Below are 18,312 nucleotides of genomic sequence, written 5' to 3'. Positions count from 1 at the left end.
TTCTCTTATCTGAAATTTTTTGCAGTGTTCTCTTTCTATTGGGCCGATTTCACTTGACTTGGGTCTAAACAGTATGGTTTCGCATTTGCTTATGTTGATTTTTAGTTTCCATGCGTGGTAATAGTCGTTTATTTTCTCAAAAAGTTCTTGAAGTTCCGTTTTTATAGTTTTGGTTTTGCGGCCTGTTACGTATATGATTAGGTCGTCTGCGAAGGCTATGGAGCGTTTATGGGTGGATGTATTGAGATCAAAGAGGTTTAGTAAGTCGCTGTTGTAGATACTGAATAGTAACGGCGAATTTACTGTACCTTGTTGTAGGCCGTTTTTTATGGAGAATTCTTTGCTTGATGAGTGTGAACCTTCAGTCATTACGAATGTTCTGTTTGTGATCATGTCCCAGACCATTTTAATCAGGTGTTTAGGGAACTTTTTTTTGTTCAGTTTGTATATGAGACCTGGGATCCAGACTGTGTCGAAAGCTTTTTCGAGGTCTATTAGACAGGCGGCTACTCGTTGTTTTGCGTTTAGAGCCCAGCAGATGTCCGACGTGAGTTTGTTTATTGCGTGGATTGTGGAGTGTTTGTGTCGGAAGCCGAATTGATTTTCTGGGATTATGTTGTTTTTTGTGCAGAAGGAGGTTAGGGGGTTGTTTATGGTTATTTCAAATACTTTGCTTATGTTGGGGAGGAGACTTATGGGTCGTAGGTTTGCGGGCGATGAGCCGTCTTTGTTCTTTTTTGTTATGGCTATCAGTTTGGCTTTTTTCCATTTTCTAGGGAAGTATGTGTTGTTTAGAGCATTGTTGAAGAGCACCGTGTAGTACCATTTTATTTTGTTCGGTAGGCGCTTGAGTAGGATGTTTGGGATGCCGTCGAAGCCGGAGGATTTTTTGTTGTTTAGTTTGGAGAGGATTGTGTTTAGTTGATTGTAATTTGTGAAGTAGTTTATTTCTGGATCTGGTTGTTTGGGATTGTCTGCGGTGTTTTCGTTTGAGAATGTGCAGACTGTTTTGTTTATCATTTTGTCTTGTTCCATTTCATTTTTGAGTTTGTTTGTTTCGGCGATGATAATTCTGTTTAGTTGTTCTCGGCCCATGTGTTCGTTTTGCGTATGTATTTTGGAGAAGTGGGTGCCGATAATGTCTAGTTTTTCTATTGTTTTAGATATTATGAAGTTACCATCGGTGTCTTTGATGGTGTTGAGTATCGTTATACCTGCTTCTTGGATGAGGGAGGCATTTTCTGGGGGCAGCTTGAGAGGTGGGATGGGGTTTTGTTCTTTTGGTCTAAAGATTTGATTTATTTGTGGGAACATGTTGGCTGAGTCGTTCTTGGAGATGTTTTTTATTTTGTTTGTCCAGTAATGGTTTATAGAAATTGCGAATTTTTGTTTCAGTTTCGCTTTTATTCTGTGTAGTAGGAACTTTAGGAATTCTAATTCTTCTCTTTTGTCGTAGGAATAGTTGAGTTTTATATTGTTTATTTTGGACAGTATGTAGCTTTTATCTCGCTGTAGATCTTTTATTTTATTGTTTATATAGGGCTCGCATGAGTTTTTTTGTTTTATGATTGGCACGGATTTTTGGAGTGCGATTTGTGTGTGTTTTTCTATTTCGTCTAAGAACGAGTCGATTTGTCTGTTTGTTAGGTTGACGTTGTTGTAGATCTTTAGGTCGCAGTTTTGTTCGAGTGTGTTTTGGAACTTTTTCCAGTCTGTCTTTTTGTAGTTGTACCTGGGTGTCTCGGTCTGGGTTTCGAGTGTTAGGAAGTCAGATGTGCTTTTGTTAATTTGAAATACTAGGGCGTTATGGTCACTGTCATAGGCTAAGGTTTTTAGGGTATTGTTTGGACGCAGGTTTTGGAATTTTAGTCGCGCATCTGCTAGGCATATGTCCAGGTATGAGCCTCCTTTTGGGTAAGAGGGTAGCTCGGAGCTGTATAAGTTTGTTTTGTAGTGGATGCTTTTATTGTCTAGCCAGTTTCTAATGAAGTTGCCTCTCGTGTTGTTTATTTCATTTTTCCAGCTTGTATGTTTTGCGTTAAGGTCTCCTGCTATTATATAGTAGTTTTCCGGTTTGTTGAGCTGCAAGAGTTCGAAAAGATTATTGAATTCGTAGTTAAATTCTTTCTGGCCTCCGTAGGTTGCGTAGGCTGCAATGATGAATAAATTATCCTTATTGCTTATTTTTATTTTTATGATCGTTGTTTCTAAGGTTCTGAAACTTGTTATTTTGTCAATTATTATCGTTTTGTATTTTATGGGGTTTTTTATGAGGATCGCTGTTCCTCCTCCTTGACTGGCGTTCGGTCTGTCGTGTCTTATCATGGTCTAGTTTTTGAAGTGTACCTTGTGTCTTTTGTTTAGTTTTGTTTCTGAGATGAGTACCATATCGGGGGCTTCTTTATTTAGTAGGGTTAGCATACTGTATCTTTTTTGGTTTGAAATTAAAGAATTAGCATTTATTGCGATTATTTTCAGATGTTTTAGGTTAAGTTTATGTGTTTTTTGCTGTGGTTGTTGGTTTGGCGTGTTTTGGTTATTCGTCGTCTGTGCTATTGAAGGTGCTGAAGATGGCGTCGAACCTTTCTTCGTGCGTTGATAGGGTGTTTTTTATTTCGTTTAATTGTATTTGTTGTTCTTTTAACGCTTGGAGGATGCCTTTTTTAAAGTCTTCGATAACGTTTATAATGTTTAGATGGGGGGAGCTATCGGTTGTGATTGGGCTTTGGCTTGAACGCGGATCTAAGTTTGCTGATTGTGGGAAGATTTTGGTTGTTTGATTTAGTGTTGTTTGCTGCTTCACTACGTCGGAGAACTTTAGTTCTGGGATGTATTTGCGGCTTATTCGGGCAATTCGTTGTGTCTTTGCTTCTTTGTCTTTTTTTATTTTATCGGCCAGCTTTTTACGAAGCTCTACGAGTTTGGGGCAACCTTTGTATGACGCGGGGTGTCCGTAGTTTTTGCAGTTGACGCAGAATATTTTGTCTTTGGTTACTGCGTTTTCCCTTTTTATTTTGCAGTCGCCTGGACCATGGGGCTCACTGCATTTAACACAGCGGTAGTTTAGGTTGCAGTTTTGCGCTGTGTGGCCTAGTCGCTGGCATTTGTGGCATTGAGTTATGTCATCCTGTTTTTTTATTATTTTTTCCCATTTTATCTTGTAGTAGTTAAAATGGTTTATTTTTAGAAGATTGTTTATATTGCTGTCGGGGGATAGCTGTATTATGTAGATTGGGAGCAATATATTGTTCTCCCTTGATTTTTTTGTCGTAAATCGTGAGACTTTTGTAAACTGGACGTCGTTTATTTGTAGAGCTTGTAGGTCTGTGAGTATTTCTGTTTCCGTGTAGCTATTGTCTAAACCTTTTAGCAAGTATGTGTGGTGTTTCTCTATTTTGGGTGTATACGTGTAGAAGGTTGTGTTAGCTGAGAGGAGAGTTTGTTTTGCTTTATGGAAATCGGGTAGGTTTTGGAGGTAGAGTGCGTGTTTACCTGCGTGTATTCTTTTAATGTGAAATTGTTTAATGTCCGCTACTTTCTCTATGAGCGTTACGGTGTCCTTGGGGTCTTGTAGGATTATGTTGATGGGTGGCGGCCTGTTGTCTCTTGTGGTGGGTGGGGTGCTCGTGCGCTCCTTCGCGGAGCATCCGGTGGGGCGTCCGTCAGGTGCTCGGTCCCCCCTTGGCGGTGTTGGAGGCGCCGGGCCTCCTGGGTTGTGCGGTGGGGTGCGTTGCCCTTGCTGCGCCGATTGTTCCGGTGACGTGGTGGGACCGTGTCTTCCCGTTTTTCCTCGTAATGTTTCGTTTTTCTTTCTTATTTGTTCTAGCGTTGATTTCCAGGTGGAGTGGCTTGATGGTCCCGGTTGTAGGTGAGGCTCTGGTTCAGCTTGTAATATGCTGAATCTATTTTTTGTTGCTATCGCTGGAGGCGAAGTAGCTCTTGTGGGTTTCATGTTTTTGGTTTCGTTAGCCTTTTCTTCTTGGTTGGGGTGATAATCTACAATAGTGTTTCCTGGGATGTTTGCTAGACTTTTTGCCCTGGCAACCAGGTTAGGTTGTGGGTTGAGTTTCCGCGTCTTTTGCGCGGGTAGTCTTAGGATGCTGTTGATTTCCCTGGCTGTTTTATGTATAATTATTTTTCTCTTGGTGGCTTTTTTCATTGGGTCTACGGTGGGTTCCGTTTCGTTGCTCTTGGCTTCATAATCGGTAGCTTTTATTTTTTTGTACAGTTTTATTTTGTCTTATCTTATTTTATTTTCTTTTTGTTCTTATTTGTATTTATGGAGATGATGTCGATGCCGTATTTTTCACTTTTTTTTGTCACTATTTTGTCACTTGGTCCTTCTACTTTAGTGGGTATTAGTCTACTCCGACGCGCGCTCCGAGGGGTCCGTCCCGCTCGGTGGTCAACAGTCGACTCAGACGAGAACGAGTGCACTCAACGTGGTATGAGAGTTGGCTGAAGTAAGTAGTTTTGTTACTTGCTCTTAATATTCAGGAAAAAAGAATATTAAAAAAACAGATGTATGTAAAAGTGAGAATGACATAATGTATGGTTATAGTCGCGTAGTACTAAAACATTTCTTTTTTTCGATGCTTATATTATAGATTATTAAAGATAGATTATTAAGAAAAGCAAAAATAAAAAAAATTTGGAAAAATAAACAAACCAATACAACACGGAGTTCCCAAGCGGTCAACCATCCGTGCCTAGCGTTGCTTAACTTTCGTGATCAGACGAAAACCAGTGCTTTTTTAATTTTAATCATAACGTTTATTGCCCAAAGAAGTACATACTTTGTATATAAGGCCTAAAATTCTTACTATATCGAATGCTTTTTCAAGGCAGGAGGCTATTCGTTGTTTTGCGTTTAGAGCCCAGAAGATGTCCGACGTAAGTTTGTTTATTGCGCGAATTGTGGAGTGTTTGTGTCGGAAGCCGAATTGATTCTCTGGGATTATGTCATTTTTTGTGCAGAAGACTATTACCACGCATGGAAACTAAAAATCAAAATAAGCAAATGCGAAACCATACTGTTTAGACCCAAGTCAAGTAAAATCGGCCCAATAGAAAGAGAATACTGCAAAAAATTTCAACTAAGAGAAAAAAAAGACAAAGGGGCTCTCATACCACACAAAAATTGCGTAAAATACCTAGGAGTAAACATAGACTATAAATTAAACTACAAGTAGCACTCCGAAATTCAACTTACTAAGGCCAATAAAGCATTCTGGAAAATAAAAAAACTATTCTACTCCAAACATCTCGACAGCAAAGTAAAAATACTATGCTATCAAGCACTAATCGGACCGATCATAACCTACGGCTGCCCAATCTGGTACAACATATCAGCCCCCCCCCCCACTCATTGTGTGTGGTATGAGAGCCCCTTTGTCTGTTCTTTCTCTTAGTTAAAATTTTTTGCAGTATTCTCTTTCTATTGGGCCGATTTCACTTGACTTGGGTCTAAACAGTATGGTTTCGCATTTGCTTATGTTGATTTTTAGTTTCCGTACGTGGTAATAGTCATTTATTTTCTCAAAAAGTTCTTGGAGTTCCGTTTTTATTGTTTTGGTTTTGCGGCCTGTTACGTAGATGATTAGGTCATCTGCGAAGACTATGGAGCGTTTATGGGTGGATGTATTGAGATTAAAGAGATTTAGTAAGTCATTGTTGTAAATACTGAAAAGTAACGGGGAATTTACTGTACCTTGTTGTAGACCGTTTTTTATGGAGAATTATTTGCTTGATGAGTGTGAACCTTCAGTCATTACGAATGTTCTGCTTGTGATCATGTCCCAGACTATTTTAATCAGGTATTTAGGAAAATTTTTCTTGATCAATTTGTATATGAGACCTGGAATCCAAACTTTGTCGAAAGCTTTTTCGAGGTCTATTAAGCAGGCGGCTACTCGTTGTTTTGCGTTTAGGGCCCAGCAGATGTCCGACGTAAGTTTGTTTATTGCGCGAATTGTGGAGTGTTTGTGTCGGAAGCCGAATTGGTTCTCTGGGATTATGTCATTTTTTGTGCAGAAGGAGGTTAGGGGGTTGTTTATGATTATTTCAAATACTTTGCTTATGTTGGGGAGGAGACTTATGGGTCGTAGGTTTGCGGGCGATGAGCCGTCTTTATCTTTTTTTGTTATAGCTATCAATTTGGCTTTTTTCCATTTTCTGGGGAAATATATGTTGTTTAGAGCATTGTCGAAGAGTACTGTGTAATACCATTTTATTTCGTTCGGTAGGCGCTTGAGTAAAATGTTTGGGATGCCGTCGAAGCCGGAGGATTTTTTGTTGTTTAGTTTGGAGAAGATTGTGTTTAGTTGAATGTAATTTGTGAAGTAGTTTATTTCTGGATCTGGTTGCTTGGGGTTGTCTGCGGTGTTTTCGTTTGAGAATGTGCAGACTGTTTTGTTTAGCGTTTTGTCTTGTTCCAATTCATTTTTGAGTTTGTTTGTTGCGGCGATGATAATTCTGTTTAGTTCTTCTCGGCCCATGTGTTCGTTTTGTGTGTGTATTTTGGAAAAGTGGGTGCCGATAATGTCTAGTTTTTCTATTGTTTTAGATATTATGAAGTTACCATCGGTGTCTTTGATGGTGTTGTGTATCGTTATACCTGCTTCTTGGATGAGGGAGGCATTTTCTGGGGGCAATTTGAGAGGTGGGATGGGGTTTTGTTCTTTTGGTCTAAAGATTTGATTTATTTGTGGGAACATGTTTGCTGAGTCGTTTTTGGAGATGTTTTTTATTTTGTTTGTCCAGTAATGGTTTATGGAATTTGCGAATTCTTGTTTCAGTTGCGCTTTTATTCTGTATAGTAGGTACTTTGGGAATTCTAATTCTTCTCTTTTGTCGTAAGAATAGTTAAATTTTATATTGTTTATTTTGGAGAGTATGTAGCTTTTATCTCGATGTAGATCTTTTATTTTATTGTTGATATAGGGCTCGCATGAATTTTTTTGTTTTATGTTTGGCACGGATTTTTGGAGAGCGATTTGTGTATGTTTTTCTATTTCATCTATGAATGAGTCGATTTGTCTATTTGTTAGGTTGACGTTGTTGTAGATCTTTAGGTCGCAGTTTTGTTCGAGTGTGTTTTGGAACTTTTTCCAGTCTGTCTTTTTGTAATTGTACCTGGGTGTCTCGGGCTGAGTTTCGAGTGTTAGGAGGTCAGATGTGTTTTTGTTTACGTGAAATACTAGGGCGTTATGGTCACTGTCATAGGCTAAGGTTTTGAGGGTGTTATTTGGACGTAGGTTTTGGAATTTTAGTCGTGCATCTGCTAGGCATATGTCCAGGTATGAGCCTCCTTTTGGGTAAGAGGGTAGCTCGGAGCTGTATAAGTTTGTTTTGTAGTGGATGCTTTTATTGTCTAGCCAGTTTCTAATGAAGTTGCCTCTCGTGTTGTTTATTTCGTTTTTCCAGCTTGTATATTTTGCGTTAAGGTCTCCTGCTATTATATAGTAGTTTTCCGGTTTGTTGAGCTGTAAGTGTTCGAAAAGATTATTGAATTCGTAGTTAAATTCTTTCTGGTTTCCGTAGGTTGCGTAGGCTGCAATGATGAATAAATTTTCCTTATTGCTTATTTTTATTTTTATGATCGTTGTTTCCAAGGTTTTGAAACTTGTTATTTTATCAATTAGAATTGTTTTGTATTTTATAGGGTTTTTTTATGAGGATCGCTGTTCCTCCTCCTTGACTGGCGTTCGGTCTGTCGTGACTTATCATGGAGTAGTGTTTGAAGTGTACATTGTGTCTTTTGTTTAGTTTTGTTTCTTAGATGAGTACCATATCGGGGGCTTCTTTATTTATTAGGGTTAGCATACTGTATCTTTTTTGGTTTGAAATTAAAGAGTTAGCATTTATTGCAATTATTTTCAGATGCTTTAGGTTAAATTTATGTGTTTTTTGCTGTGATTGTTGGTTTGGCATGTTTTGGTTATTCGTCATCTGTACTATTGAAAGTGCTGAAGATGGCGTCGAACCTTTCTTCGTGCGTTGATAGTGTATTTTTTATTTCATTTAATTGCATTTGTTGTTCTTTTAACGCTTGGAGAATACCTTTTTTAAAGTCTTCAATAACGTTTATAATGTTTAGATGGGGGGAGTCATCGATTGTGATTGAGCTTTGGCTTGAGCGCGGATCTAAGTTTGTTAATTGTGATCGTGTTGTGATTGTGTTTTCGATTATTTGATTTAATTTTGTTTGTTGTTTCACTACGTCAGAGAACTTTAGTTCTGGGACGTATTTACGGCTTATTTGGGCAATTCGTTTTGTTTCGACCGTTCGCGGAGAGACGCGATCGCTAGATAGCACGTCAACGAGAGTTGTAAGTTCCCGTTACGATTAAATAATCGACGCCACGAACTGATCGATTCCCTTATTTCGATTATGATAATAAGGGTAGTTCAATGAAATTCCACAGAATTAACACAAATAAATTAATGTTTATTTCAACAACTTATTAACTAGGAAGACATAAATGGAACAAAAAAAAAAAATATAACTGCGTTTTGGTTGATATGTAATGCGCGATATATGAGATGTGTTGACGGTTCGACTTCTCGAAAAGTTCTGAACGCCTTTCGATTTTTTCCGTTTTTCTGGAAGGCGACCCCTACTACGTTCGGGTCACGCCACATTCTTTTACGCGAGGTAAAATACGAGCCACGAGTCGACGTTTCTGGAAGTCGCCCTGCTTAATGAACCATGCGCTTGCCACTACAATGTTTGTTTGCCGGGCAGACACGACGATCCGTCTGCGACATTATAGTGCCGCGATCGACAGTTAAGAATATGACCTATGGTAAGCCGCATGGCGTAACACGTTTTATCTTTGTTTCCTTGTCTTTTTTTATTTTATCGGCTAGCTTTTTACGAAGCTCTACGAGTTTGGGGCAACCTTTGTATGACGCGGGGAGTCCGTAGTTTTTGCAGTTAACGCAGAATATTTTGTCTTTGGTACTGCGTTTTCTCTTTTTATTTTGCAGTCGCCTGGACCATGGGGCTCAATGCATTTAACACAGCGGTAGTTTAGGTTACAGTTTTGTGCTGTGTGACCTAATCGCTGGCATTTGTGGCATTGAGTTGTGTCATCATTTTTTTTATTATTTTTTCCCATTTTATTCTGAAGTAGTTAAAATGGTTAACTTTTAACAAGTTACTTATATTACTGTCGGAGGATACTTGTATTATGTAAATTGGGAGCAATATATTGTTCTCCCTTGATCTTTTTGTCGTGAATCGTGTGACTTTTGTGAATTTTATGTCGTCTATTTGCAAGGCTTGTAGGTCTGTGAGTATTTCTGTTTCGGTGTAACTATTGTCTAAACCTTTTAACAAGTATGTATGGTGTTTCTCTGTTTTGGGTGTGTACGTGTAAGAGGTTGTATTAGCTGAGAGGAGTATTTGTTTTGCTTTGTGGAAATCGGGTAGGTTTCGGAGGTAGAGTGCATGTTTACCTGAGTCTATTCTTTTAATATGATATGAACTGATTGATGCCCGCTACTTTCTCTATGAGCGTTACCGTGTCCTTTGGGTCTTGTAGCGTTATGTTGATAGGCGGCGGTTTGTTATCCCTTGTAGTGAATGGGGCGTTCGTACGCCCCTCTGCGGTGTATCTGGTGGGGCGTCCGTCCGGTACTCGGTCCCCCCTTGGCGATGCTGGTGGCGCTGGGCCTCCTGGGTTGTACGATGGGGTCTGTCGCCCCTGCGGTGTTGATTGTTTTGGTGGTATGGTGGGACTGTGTTTTCCCATTTTGCCTCGTAATATTTCGTTTCTCTTTTTTATTTGTTCTAGCGTTGAGCTCGAAGTAGAGTAGTTTGATGGTCCCGGTTGTGGATGAGGCTCTGGTTCAGATTGTAGTATACTGAATCTGTTTTTTGTTATGATCGCTGGAGGCGAGGTAGCTATTGTGGGCTTCATGTTTTCGATTTCTTTAGCCTTTTCTTCTTGGCTGGAGTGATAATCTACAACTGTGTTTCCTAGGATGTTTACTAGTCTTTTCGTCCTGGCAACCAGGTTTGGTCGTGGGTTGAGTTTCCGCGTCTTTTGAGCGAAAAGTCTTAAACTATTGTTGACTTCCTTGGCTGTTTTTTGTGTGATTATTTTTCTCTTGATGGCTTTTTTATTGGGTCCACGGTGGGTTCCGTTTCGTTGCATTTGGCTTCATTATCGGTAACTTCTATCTATTTGTCGGAGATGAAAGAACACCGGAGCCTTTGGAATTTTGGATAATCCCGCAACATTGTAACCTAGAGTCTACTATAGCTGTAATTGAACAATTGTAGTTATTCAATCCGATTGTAATTGTTCGAGAGTTGTGATAATGAGCTTGGGCTCGAGGCGACAGTCAGTCGCCGAACGTAGCCGCGGTCACGGGATGAACGCTTTGCCTAACAAAGGTATGGAGTAATTCTATAGCTCTCCTTAAAAGAAATATTCGTGGCGACACGTGACAGTAAACATTCCAACGGTTTCTGTCCCGTGGCTCGCCACACGCAGACCCTATTCTTCGAGTAAGATGATTGCCAGATGTCGATGCGTCTCCGCAGTACATGTTCGGCTAGCCCGGGGGCCCGTTATAAATCTTAAGGTTTAGTTAACTAAAGTCCTTCAAACAGACAAACAGTCTTTGTCCCAACTACGGGAAGATAGGGGAGATCTATCTTTCAACGAGCGGCGTCTCCCACTAGCAACTTTCCCTCGAGGGCGGCTAGCATCTTTTTCTAACCACCGGTATGGAGATTGACCAATTAGCGGCAACGCCAATTTCCCTTACTTTCTGAACGAAGGCTTTTCTCGACGAATCCGATGACCTCGTGTCCTTAGACACACCCCAATATAGTTTTCCTCTGTGGCATCATCGGGACGGGAAAGTCATTCTCGCTCGCGATCTCATCGATTAAAGAGTAACGTCTTCGCGATCAGTGGTTATTTCACGTTTTTACCAGACTTGGACTTTGTGAGTACGTTCTGTTGTCATCCCGTTGGTCGCGGATTCGTTATTGAGCCCGAGACCATCGTCACTAGTGTCGCGAGTGCCGAATCGCCGTGATCAATTGTCAAGACTGTAATAATTCTATCATTGCAATAAACTACGCTTGTGTGTACCGTAGCAATGGCTAATCCTCGAGAAGATTCATTTGACGCCCACAACCCTACTCCCAGTGCCAATCCGACATATAAATAGCCGTTTTGTGCAAACGTTTTGTGTGTTACGTAGATGATTAGGTCATCTGCGAAGACTATGGAGCGTTTATGGGTGGATGTATTGAGATTAAAGAGATTTAGTAAGTCATTGTTGTAAATACTGAAAAGTAACGGGGAATTTACTGTACCTTGTTGTAGACCGTTTTTTATGGAGAATTATTTGCTTGATGAGTGTGAACCTTCAGTCATTACGAATGTTCTGCTTGTGATCATGTCCCAGACTATTTTAATCAGGTATTTAGGAAAATTTTTCTTGATCAATTTGTATATGAGACCTGGAATCCAAACTTTGTCGAAAGCTTTTTCGAGGTCTATTAAGCAGGCGGCTACTCGTTGTTTTGCGTTTAGGGCCCAGCAGATGTCCGACGTAAGTTTGTTTATTGCGCGAATTGTGGAGTGTTTGTGTCGGAAGCCGAATTGGTTCTCTGGGATTATGTCATTTTTTGTGCAGAAGGAGGTTAGGGGGTTGTTTATGATTATTTCAAATACTTTGCTTATGTTGGGGAGGAGACTTATGGGTCGTAGGTTTGCGGGCGATGAGCCGTCTTTATCTTTTTTTGTTATAGCTATCAATTTGGCTTTTTTCCATTTTCTGGGGAAATATATGTTGTTTAGAGCATTGTCGAAGAGTACTGTGTAATACCATTTTATTTCGTTCGGTAGGCGCTTGAGTAAAATGTTTGGGATGCCGTCGAAGCCGGAGGATTTTTTGTTGTTTAGTTTGGAGAAGATTGTGTTTAGTTGAATGTAATTTGTGAAGTAGTTTATTTCTGGATCTGGTTGCTTGGGGTTGTCTGCGGTGTTTTCGTTTGAGAATGTGCAGACTGTTTTGTTTAGCGTTTTGTCTTGTTCCAATTCATTTTTGAGTTTGTTTGTTGCGGCGATGATAATTCTGTTTAGTTCTTCTCGGCCCATGTGTTCGTTTTGTGTGTGTATTTTGGAAAAGTGGGTGCCGATAATGTCTAGTTTTTCTATTGTTTTAGATATTATGAAGTTACCATCGGTGTCTTTGATGGTGTTGTGTATCGTTATACCTGCTTCTTGGATGAGGGAGGCATTTTCTGGGGGCAATTTGAGAGGTGGGATGGGGTTTTGTTCTTTTGGTCTAAAGATTTGATTTATTTGTGGGAACATGTTTGCTGAGTCGTTTTTGGAGATGTTTTTTATTTTGTTTGTCCAGTAATGGTTTATGGAATTTGCGAATTCTTGTTTCAGTTGCGCTTTTATTCTGTATAGTAGGTACTTTGGGAATTCTAATTCTTCTCTTTTGTCGTAAGAATAGTTAAATTTTATATTGTTTATTTTGGAGAGTATGTAGCTTTTATCTCGATGTAGATCTTTTATTTTATTGTTGATATAGGGCTCGCATGAATTTTTTTGTTTTATGTTTGGCACGGATTTTTGGAGAGCGATTTGTGTATGTTTTTCTATTTCATCTATGAATGAGTCGATTTGTCTATTTGTTAGGTTGACGTTGTTGTAGATCTTTAGGTCGCAGTTTTGTTCGAGTGTGTTTTGGAACTTTTTCCAGTCTGTCTTTTTGTAATTGTACCTGGGTGTCTCGGGCTGAGTTTCGAGTGTTAGGAGGTCAGATGTGTTTTTGTTTACGTGAAATACTAGGGCGTTATGGTCACTGTCATAGGCTAAGGTTTTGAGGGTGTTATTTGGACGTAGGTTTTGGAATTTTAGTCGTGCATCTGCTAGGCATATGTCCAGGTATGAGCCTCCTTTTGGGTAAGAGGGTAGCTCGGAGCTGTATAAGTTTGTTTTGTAGTGGATGCTTTTATTGTCTAGCCAGTTTCTAATGAAGTTGCCTCTCGTGTTGTTTATTTCGTTTTTCCAGCTTGTATATTTTGCGTTAAGGTCTCCTGCTATTATATAGTAGTTTTCCGGTTTGTTGAGCTGTAAGTGTTCGAAAAGATTATTGAATTCGTAGTTAAATTCTTTCTGGTTTCCGTAGGTTGCGTAGGCTGCAATGATGAATAAATTTTCCTTATTGCTTATTTTTATTTTTATGATCGTTGTTTCCAAGGTTTTGAAACTTGTTATTTTATCAATTAGAATTGTTTTGTATTTTATAGGGTTTTTCTATGAGGATCGCTGTTCCTCCTCCTTGACTGGCGTTCGGTCTGTCGTGACTTATCATGGAGTAGTGTTTGAAGTGTACATTGTGTCTTTTGTTTAGTTTTGTTTCTTAGATGAGTACCATATCGGGGGCTTCTTTATTTATTAGGGTTAGCATACTGTATCTTTTTTGGTTTGAAATTAAAGAGTTAGCATTTATTGCAATTATTTTCAGATGCTTTAGGTTAAATTTATGTGTTTTTTGCTGTGATTGTTGGTTTGGCATGTTTTGGTTATTCGTCATCTGTACTATTGAAAGTGCTGAAGATGGTGTCACGTAAAATAACAAAATAAAAAAAGGAATTTGAGGTAAAAAATAAAAAAAGAAAACTTTATTTTTTTTCTAACATCAATACACTTTACAATTTACTTCCGAACTCTAGGCGTGACTTTCTAAGACTGACTCTTATGATTTTACTTTCGATCGGATCCGATTACTTTCTTTTGTCATCCCTCAACATCCCCACCGTCCATGCATTTGCTAGGCGTCCGCGATCGTTGCCACGTGCTCTTTCTTCTAGAACCTTCGGTGGAAGGACCGTTGGGATGTTGATGGTTCATTAGGCACTTCAGCGATATACATTGTCGCCGAGTGCCGCCACATCTTTATCTCTATCGTCAGTCCGTCGGATTTGAAGTATGCCGGTCGTGACATACCCCCCTGGTTAGATTGATCTTGGTCCTCTAAGATCGTAGTAGAATGGAATTATTTAAATGTAGATCAAAGGATATGTTTATGCTTTTTTTTCAGGAATCGCTATGAATTGATTTTCTGCATGTTATGGTACAAAAGTTATTTCGTTAATCTTAAATATAGCAATTTTACAATATTTGTTAGTGTTCGAGAAGCTAATAATTTCAGAGGCGTAATCATGTTGTAGTTTTCGATCGTGAATTGGTTGGGTTTGTTTACAAAGCGTAATTCCTATCCCGTGAATTTAAGGCAACTAATTAAGGGTATTGTTACTAGTGCTAGGGTCAGCATTATCCTGAAAAAAGTACGCTTTCAATCGGTTACCATGTATCTTTTTCTTAGCATTGTCGATAGAAATAATGTAATAAGGAGTTTTCACATCGTTAATTCTGTAGGGTCCTAACCATTCAATGTCCAACTTATCTCTTTTATGGTCGTTGTGAATTAAAACAAAGTCTCCTTTCCTAAACACAGTCTGAGTTTTAACAATCTTTCTTTCTTGGTCTCGCTTGTATCGTTGCTTATTCTGAATAAGTGTTTTGTGAGCTGTTTCCCAATATTTATTCAACTGTTTTTGCCAAAGTGAGTACATATCATCATAGGTAAGTGTGGGAAATTTGGATATTGCGGAAGGTAAGTTAGCTTTTCGCCCAAAGGTCAATTCAAAGGGAGAGAATCCTGTTCCTTCATGTTTCGCGGTGTTGTACCCTAAACAAATGAAATTAAGTACTTCATCCCATTCTTTGTCATTGTCGTGTAATGCAGTACGAATTAAATCTTTAACTGAGGCATGCGTTCTTTCGAGGGATCCGTTACTTTGTGGGTGAAATGAAGTTGTTTTGATGTGTTTGATTTTAAAAGCTTCTTCAAATTTCGTCATTAAATCACTAACAAAATTTTGTCCCTGATCTGTTAGGATCGTTTTTGGTGCCGAAAATATGTAAATATAGTGTTCAATAAGCGCGTTAATTATGGATTCAGTTCGTTGCGTTTTAAGGGGAACTAGTATCAGATATTTCGTAAGTTCATCGTGTATTGAAAGTATGTATTGGTTTCCGCGTTTGGTTTTCGTCATCGGTCCTATGATGTCCATAGCGATTTTGTCGTTAGGGTTAAGTGGCGTGTCTGAGATTTGTGGGGATTCTTTGGGTCTGATACGTGTTAGTTTCTCCTTTTGACATGTGTCGCATGTTTTCACAAAGTTTTCTACTCTTTCTAAAAGTCCGGAAATTTTGAATTTATCCTTGATCCGTTGATACGTTTTCTGTATCCCTAAATGTCCTACGGTGTCGTTATGGTTTTCCTTTATTGCTTGTATTATTTCGTTTTCGTCTAGTTTTAAGATGGGATTAGGTGCATAAGTAATTTTCTTGTACGTGTCGTTAAAATATATTAGCATGAGTTTAATCTGTGTTTTCTCTAATTCAGTGAAGTCGTTATTTCCTATGCCGATTTTTGTTGTATCTTTAAGAATTTTGTAAAGTCTTCTGATCCAAAGTGTCTCGTCGTATTCTCCTAAGTCGTTTCGAGTTAATTGGTAAAATGTTTGGTCATTTGGTTTAATTTCTAAGAGTTTCGGATTCTCGTTGTTGTCTTTCCATGCGTTGAATGAATTAGTGTGATCAATTACTAGGTCGAGGTTAACTACTTCGTCGCGAGTTAGTGCGTGAACTCTAGATAAAGCGTCTGCAGCTGTGTTATCTTTACCCTTTGTATATTCGATTTCATAGTCATATTCTTCGAGTCTAAGTCTCCAACGAATCAGTCTGCTAGAAGGGTCTTTGCAATTGTGTAGCCACTTAAGAGCTTGGTGGTCGGTTCGAATAATGAAGCGTCGTCCTAACAAATATTGTCTTAATCTTTTCACGGCCCATACGATGGCTAAGAGTTCCTTTTCTGTCGTGGTATAGTTTCGTTCGGGTGGATTCAGTGTTCTTGAAATGTAACAACAAGGATGACCGTCTTGCGACAGTATTGCTCCTAGTCCTTCGTTACTTGCGTCGGTAGTTAAGGTAAAGGTTTTGTTAAAGTCAGGATAAGCTAATATTGGGAAATTACAGAGTTTGTCTTTTAAAGTATCAAAGCTAATCTGGTGTTTGTCAGTCCAATGGAATGGTGTGTCCTTTTTTGTTAAGTCTGTAAGGCTTTTCGCGATTTTGGAAAAGTTTCGAATAAATTTGCGATAATAACCTGCTAAACCTAAGAATGATTTCACGTCCGTGGCATTGCGGGGTAATCGAAAGTTTTTTACAGCGTCTAATTTCTTGGGGTTTGGTTTGACTCCTTCGGATGAAACTACATGGCCTAAGTATTCTAATTCCGGTTTTACGAATTCACATTTGTCCGGTTGCAATTTAAGTCCTAATTCTCTGAGTCTCTGAAATACTATCGCGAGGTTTTCGTTATGTTCTTGAATCGTTTTTCCGAATATCACTATGTCATCCAAATAAACAAAGCAGTATTTTCCTACAAGTCCAGCTAAGGCTCTGTCCATTAATCTTTGAAAGGTAGCGGGTGCGTTTTTAAGTCCGAATGGCATTCGATTGAAATGAAAATGCCCTTGCGGTGTCGAAAAAGCGGTATATTTTTTAGATTTCTCGTTCATTGGAATTTGATGGAATCCTGAGGATAAATCAAGCGCCGAAAAGAATTTTGCGTTTCCTAGTTGTGTTAAAATGTCGTCTATATCAGGTAAAGGGTAAGCGTCTTGTTCTGTGAGTTCATTTAGTTTCCTGAAATCGATAACTATCCTCCATTTCTGTTTTCCTGAGGCGTCTAATTTTTTCGGAACTACCCATACCGGAGAGTTATAAGGGGATTCGGATTCTTCTATAATATTTTTCTTCAACATGTCTCCTATTTGTCGCGAAATCTCGTCACGGTGACATTCCGGTGGTCTATACGATCGTGTGTTAATAATTTTGTCTTTGGTTAACGAAATTGTGTGCTGAGTTAAATTAGTACAGGGTAAAAGATCGGTTTCTAAATTAAAGATGTCAATATAATGAAGGATAATCTTTTCGATGGTTTCACGGATTGGTTTTTCAATGTGATCTGTTCTCACTAGACTTTTTAGTTTTGATACGTTGGAAAAGTCATGAGAATTTTGAATATTGCTAGAAATTTCAACGTTTTGCTCACCAGTGTTGATAAAACATACTTTAGTTGGTTTGCCTTCCAAATAGATTGTTTGAACTCTGTTTTCTCCAGGAGTCAAATGTATTGGTTTCTGAAATAAAATGGTTTTGTCGTTTAATCGGATTTTGTCATTGGATATTGAATAGTTATACTTCTCTAAACATGGTAGCCCAATGATTCCGTCTTCGATAATAGGGAAATTGTTCGGTACTATGTGAAAAATGTGATTTTGTCCAAAAATTCGTTTCGTTACGTATTCGTTAGTTTCGTATTTGTCTCGTCCCATAGAAAATTTTTGTTTAGGCCCTATTTGTATCGCGTTGACAGTTTTGTTACGTTTCACCAGGTTTATCCCTGCTCCTGTGTCGACCAGAAATACTCGCTCTTCGGTTCGGGTTGACAAAGGTATTGCGAGTAATCTTCCCGTGGCGATGTTGACTCGTATGTCTCGTACGGTTCGTCCATCTCCTGGTTCGATGTTGTTTCTTGTATTTCGTCCCATTCCTGGACTGCCTGAATTCTTGCGGGTGGTCGATCGCGCTGGCTCGGTGGTAGAAAATTTTGACACTTGTTGGCAATGTGTCCCAGCTTTCCGCACTTGAAGCACTTCATCTGTGCGCGTTCAGCAGGTGATCTATTTTCTACTTGGTTAAATGTAGCAGGTTTCTGAGCTACTGGCGTGTTAGGCGATCTTGATGGTACATTAGATCGTCTTACCTGCATATGCTGGTTGTCGGGGCGATTACTAACCGAAGGTAAGCGATTACATGACCAATTAGGTTGTCGTTCTTCTCGCAAGTAGCGTTCTACATCGGCTGCCTTTTTTTCAGCTTCCGGAAGATTCAAGGGTTCACTGCTTAATAGTATTCGCCCTATGTCGCGTCTGAGTCCCTTTAGGTACACACGAACAGTCTTCTTCGTGATTTCTTCAGTCATAATTTTACGTGTTAGTGGTTGTGGGTACTCATTGGTTACTGCGTACAGCAAACGGTTGAGTATTCTTCTAAACCGAATATTAAAACTTTGCACTGATTCCTCGCGTCCCTGTCTCAACTCTCGTAATTGTTCTTGGTACTCATCCGAAGTCACTTGTGCTGCTAAGTTATTTCTCAGTGCGTCGTACAGATCACTGTAACACTCAAT

General features: G+C 39.2%; 1 long non-coding RNA gene across 3 annotated transcripts in view; it reads left to right on the top strand.

The window, feature by feature from the left end:
• Nucleotides 1-1,265: 1,265 nt before the first annotated feature.
• The window catches only part of LOC126872695 (uncharacterized), a 46,821-nt gene continuing 29,774 nt past the window's right edge, over nt 1,266-18,312 (top strand). The window contains exons 1-2 of one of the 3 annotated variants that reach the window (XR_007692131.1): nt 1,266-1,744; nt 7,154-7,256. This is a non-coding gene — a long non-coding RNA (uncharacterized LOC126872695). Of the gene's footprint in view, nt 1,768-7,153; nt 7,257-12,800; nt 12,888-18,312 lie in introns of all 3 variants that reach the window. The other 2 variants (XR_007692133.1, XR_007692132.1) reach the window with 2 other exon arrangements.

The sequence above is a fragment of the Bombus huntii genome, chromosome 13 (genome assembly GCF_024542735.1).
Source record: "Bombus huntii isolate Logan2020A chromosome 13, iyBomHunt1.1, whole genome shotgun sequence".
Lineage (NCBI taxonomy): Eukaryota > Metazoa > Arthropoda > Insecta > Hymenoptera > Apidae > Bombus > Bombus huntii.
The sequence above is the reverse complement of the archived record's forward strand: the minus strand, read 5'-3'. Positions and strand labels throughout refer to the sequence as shown.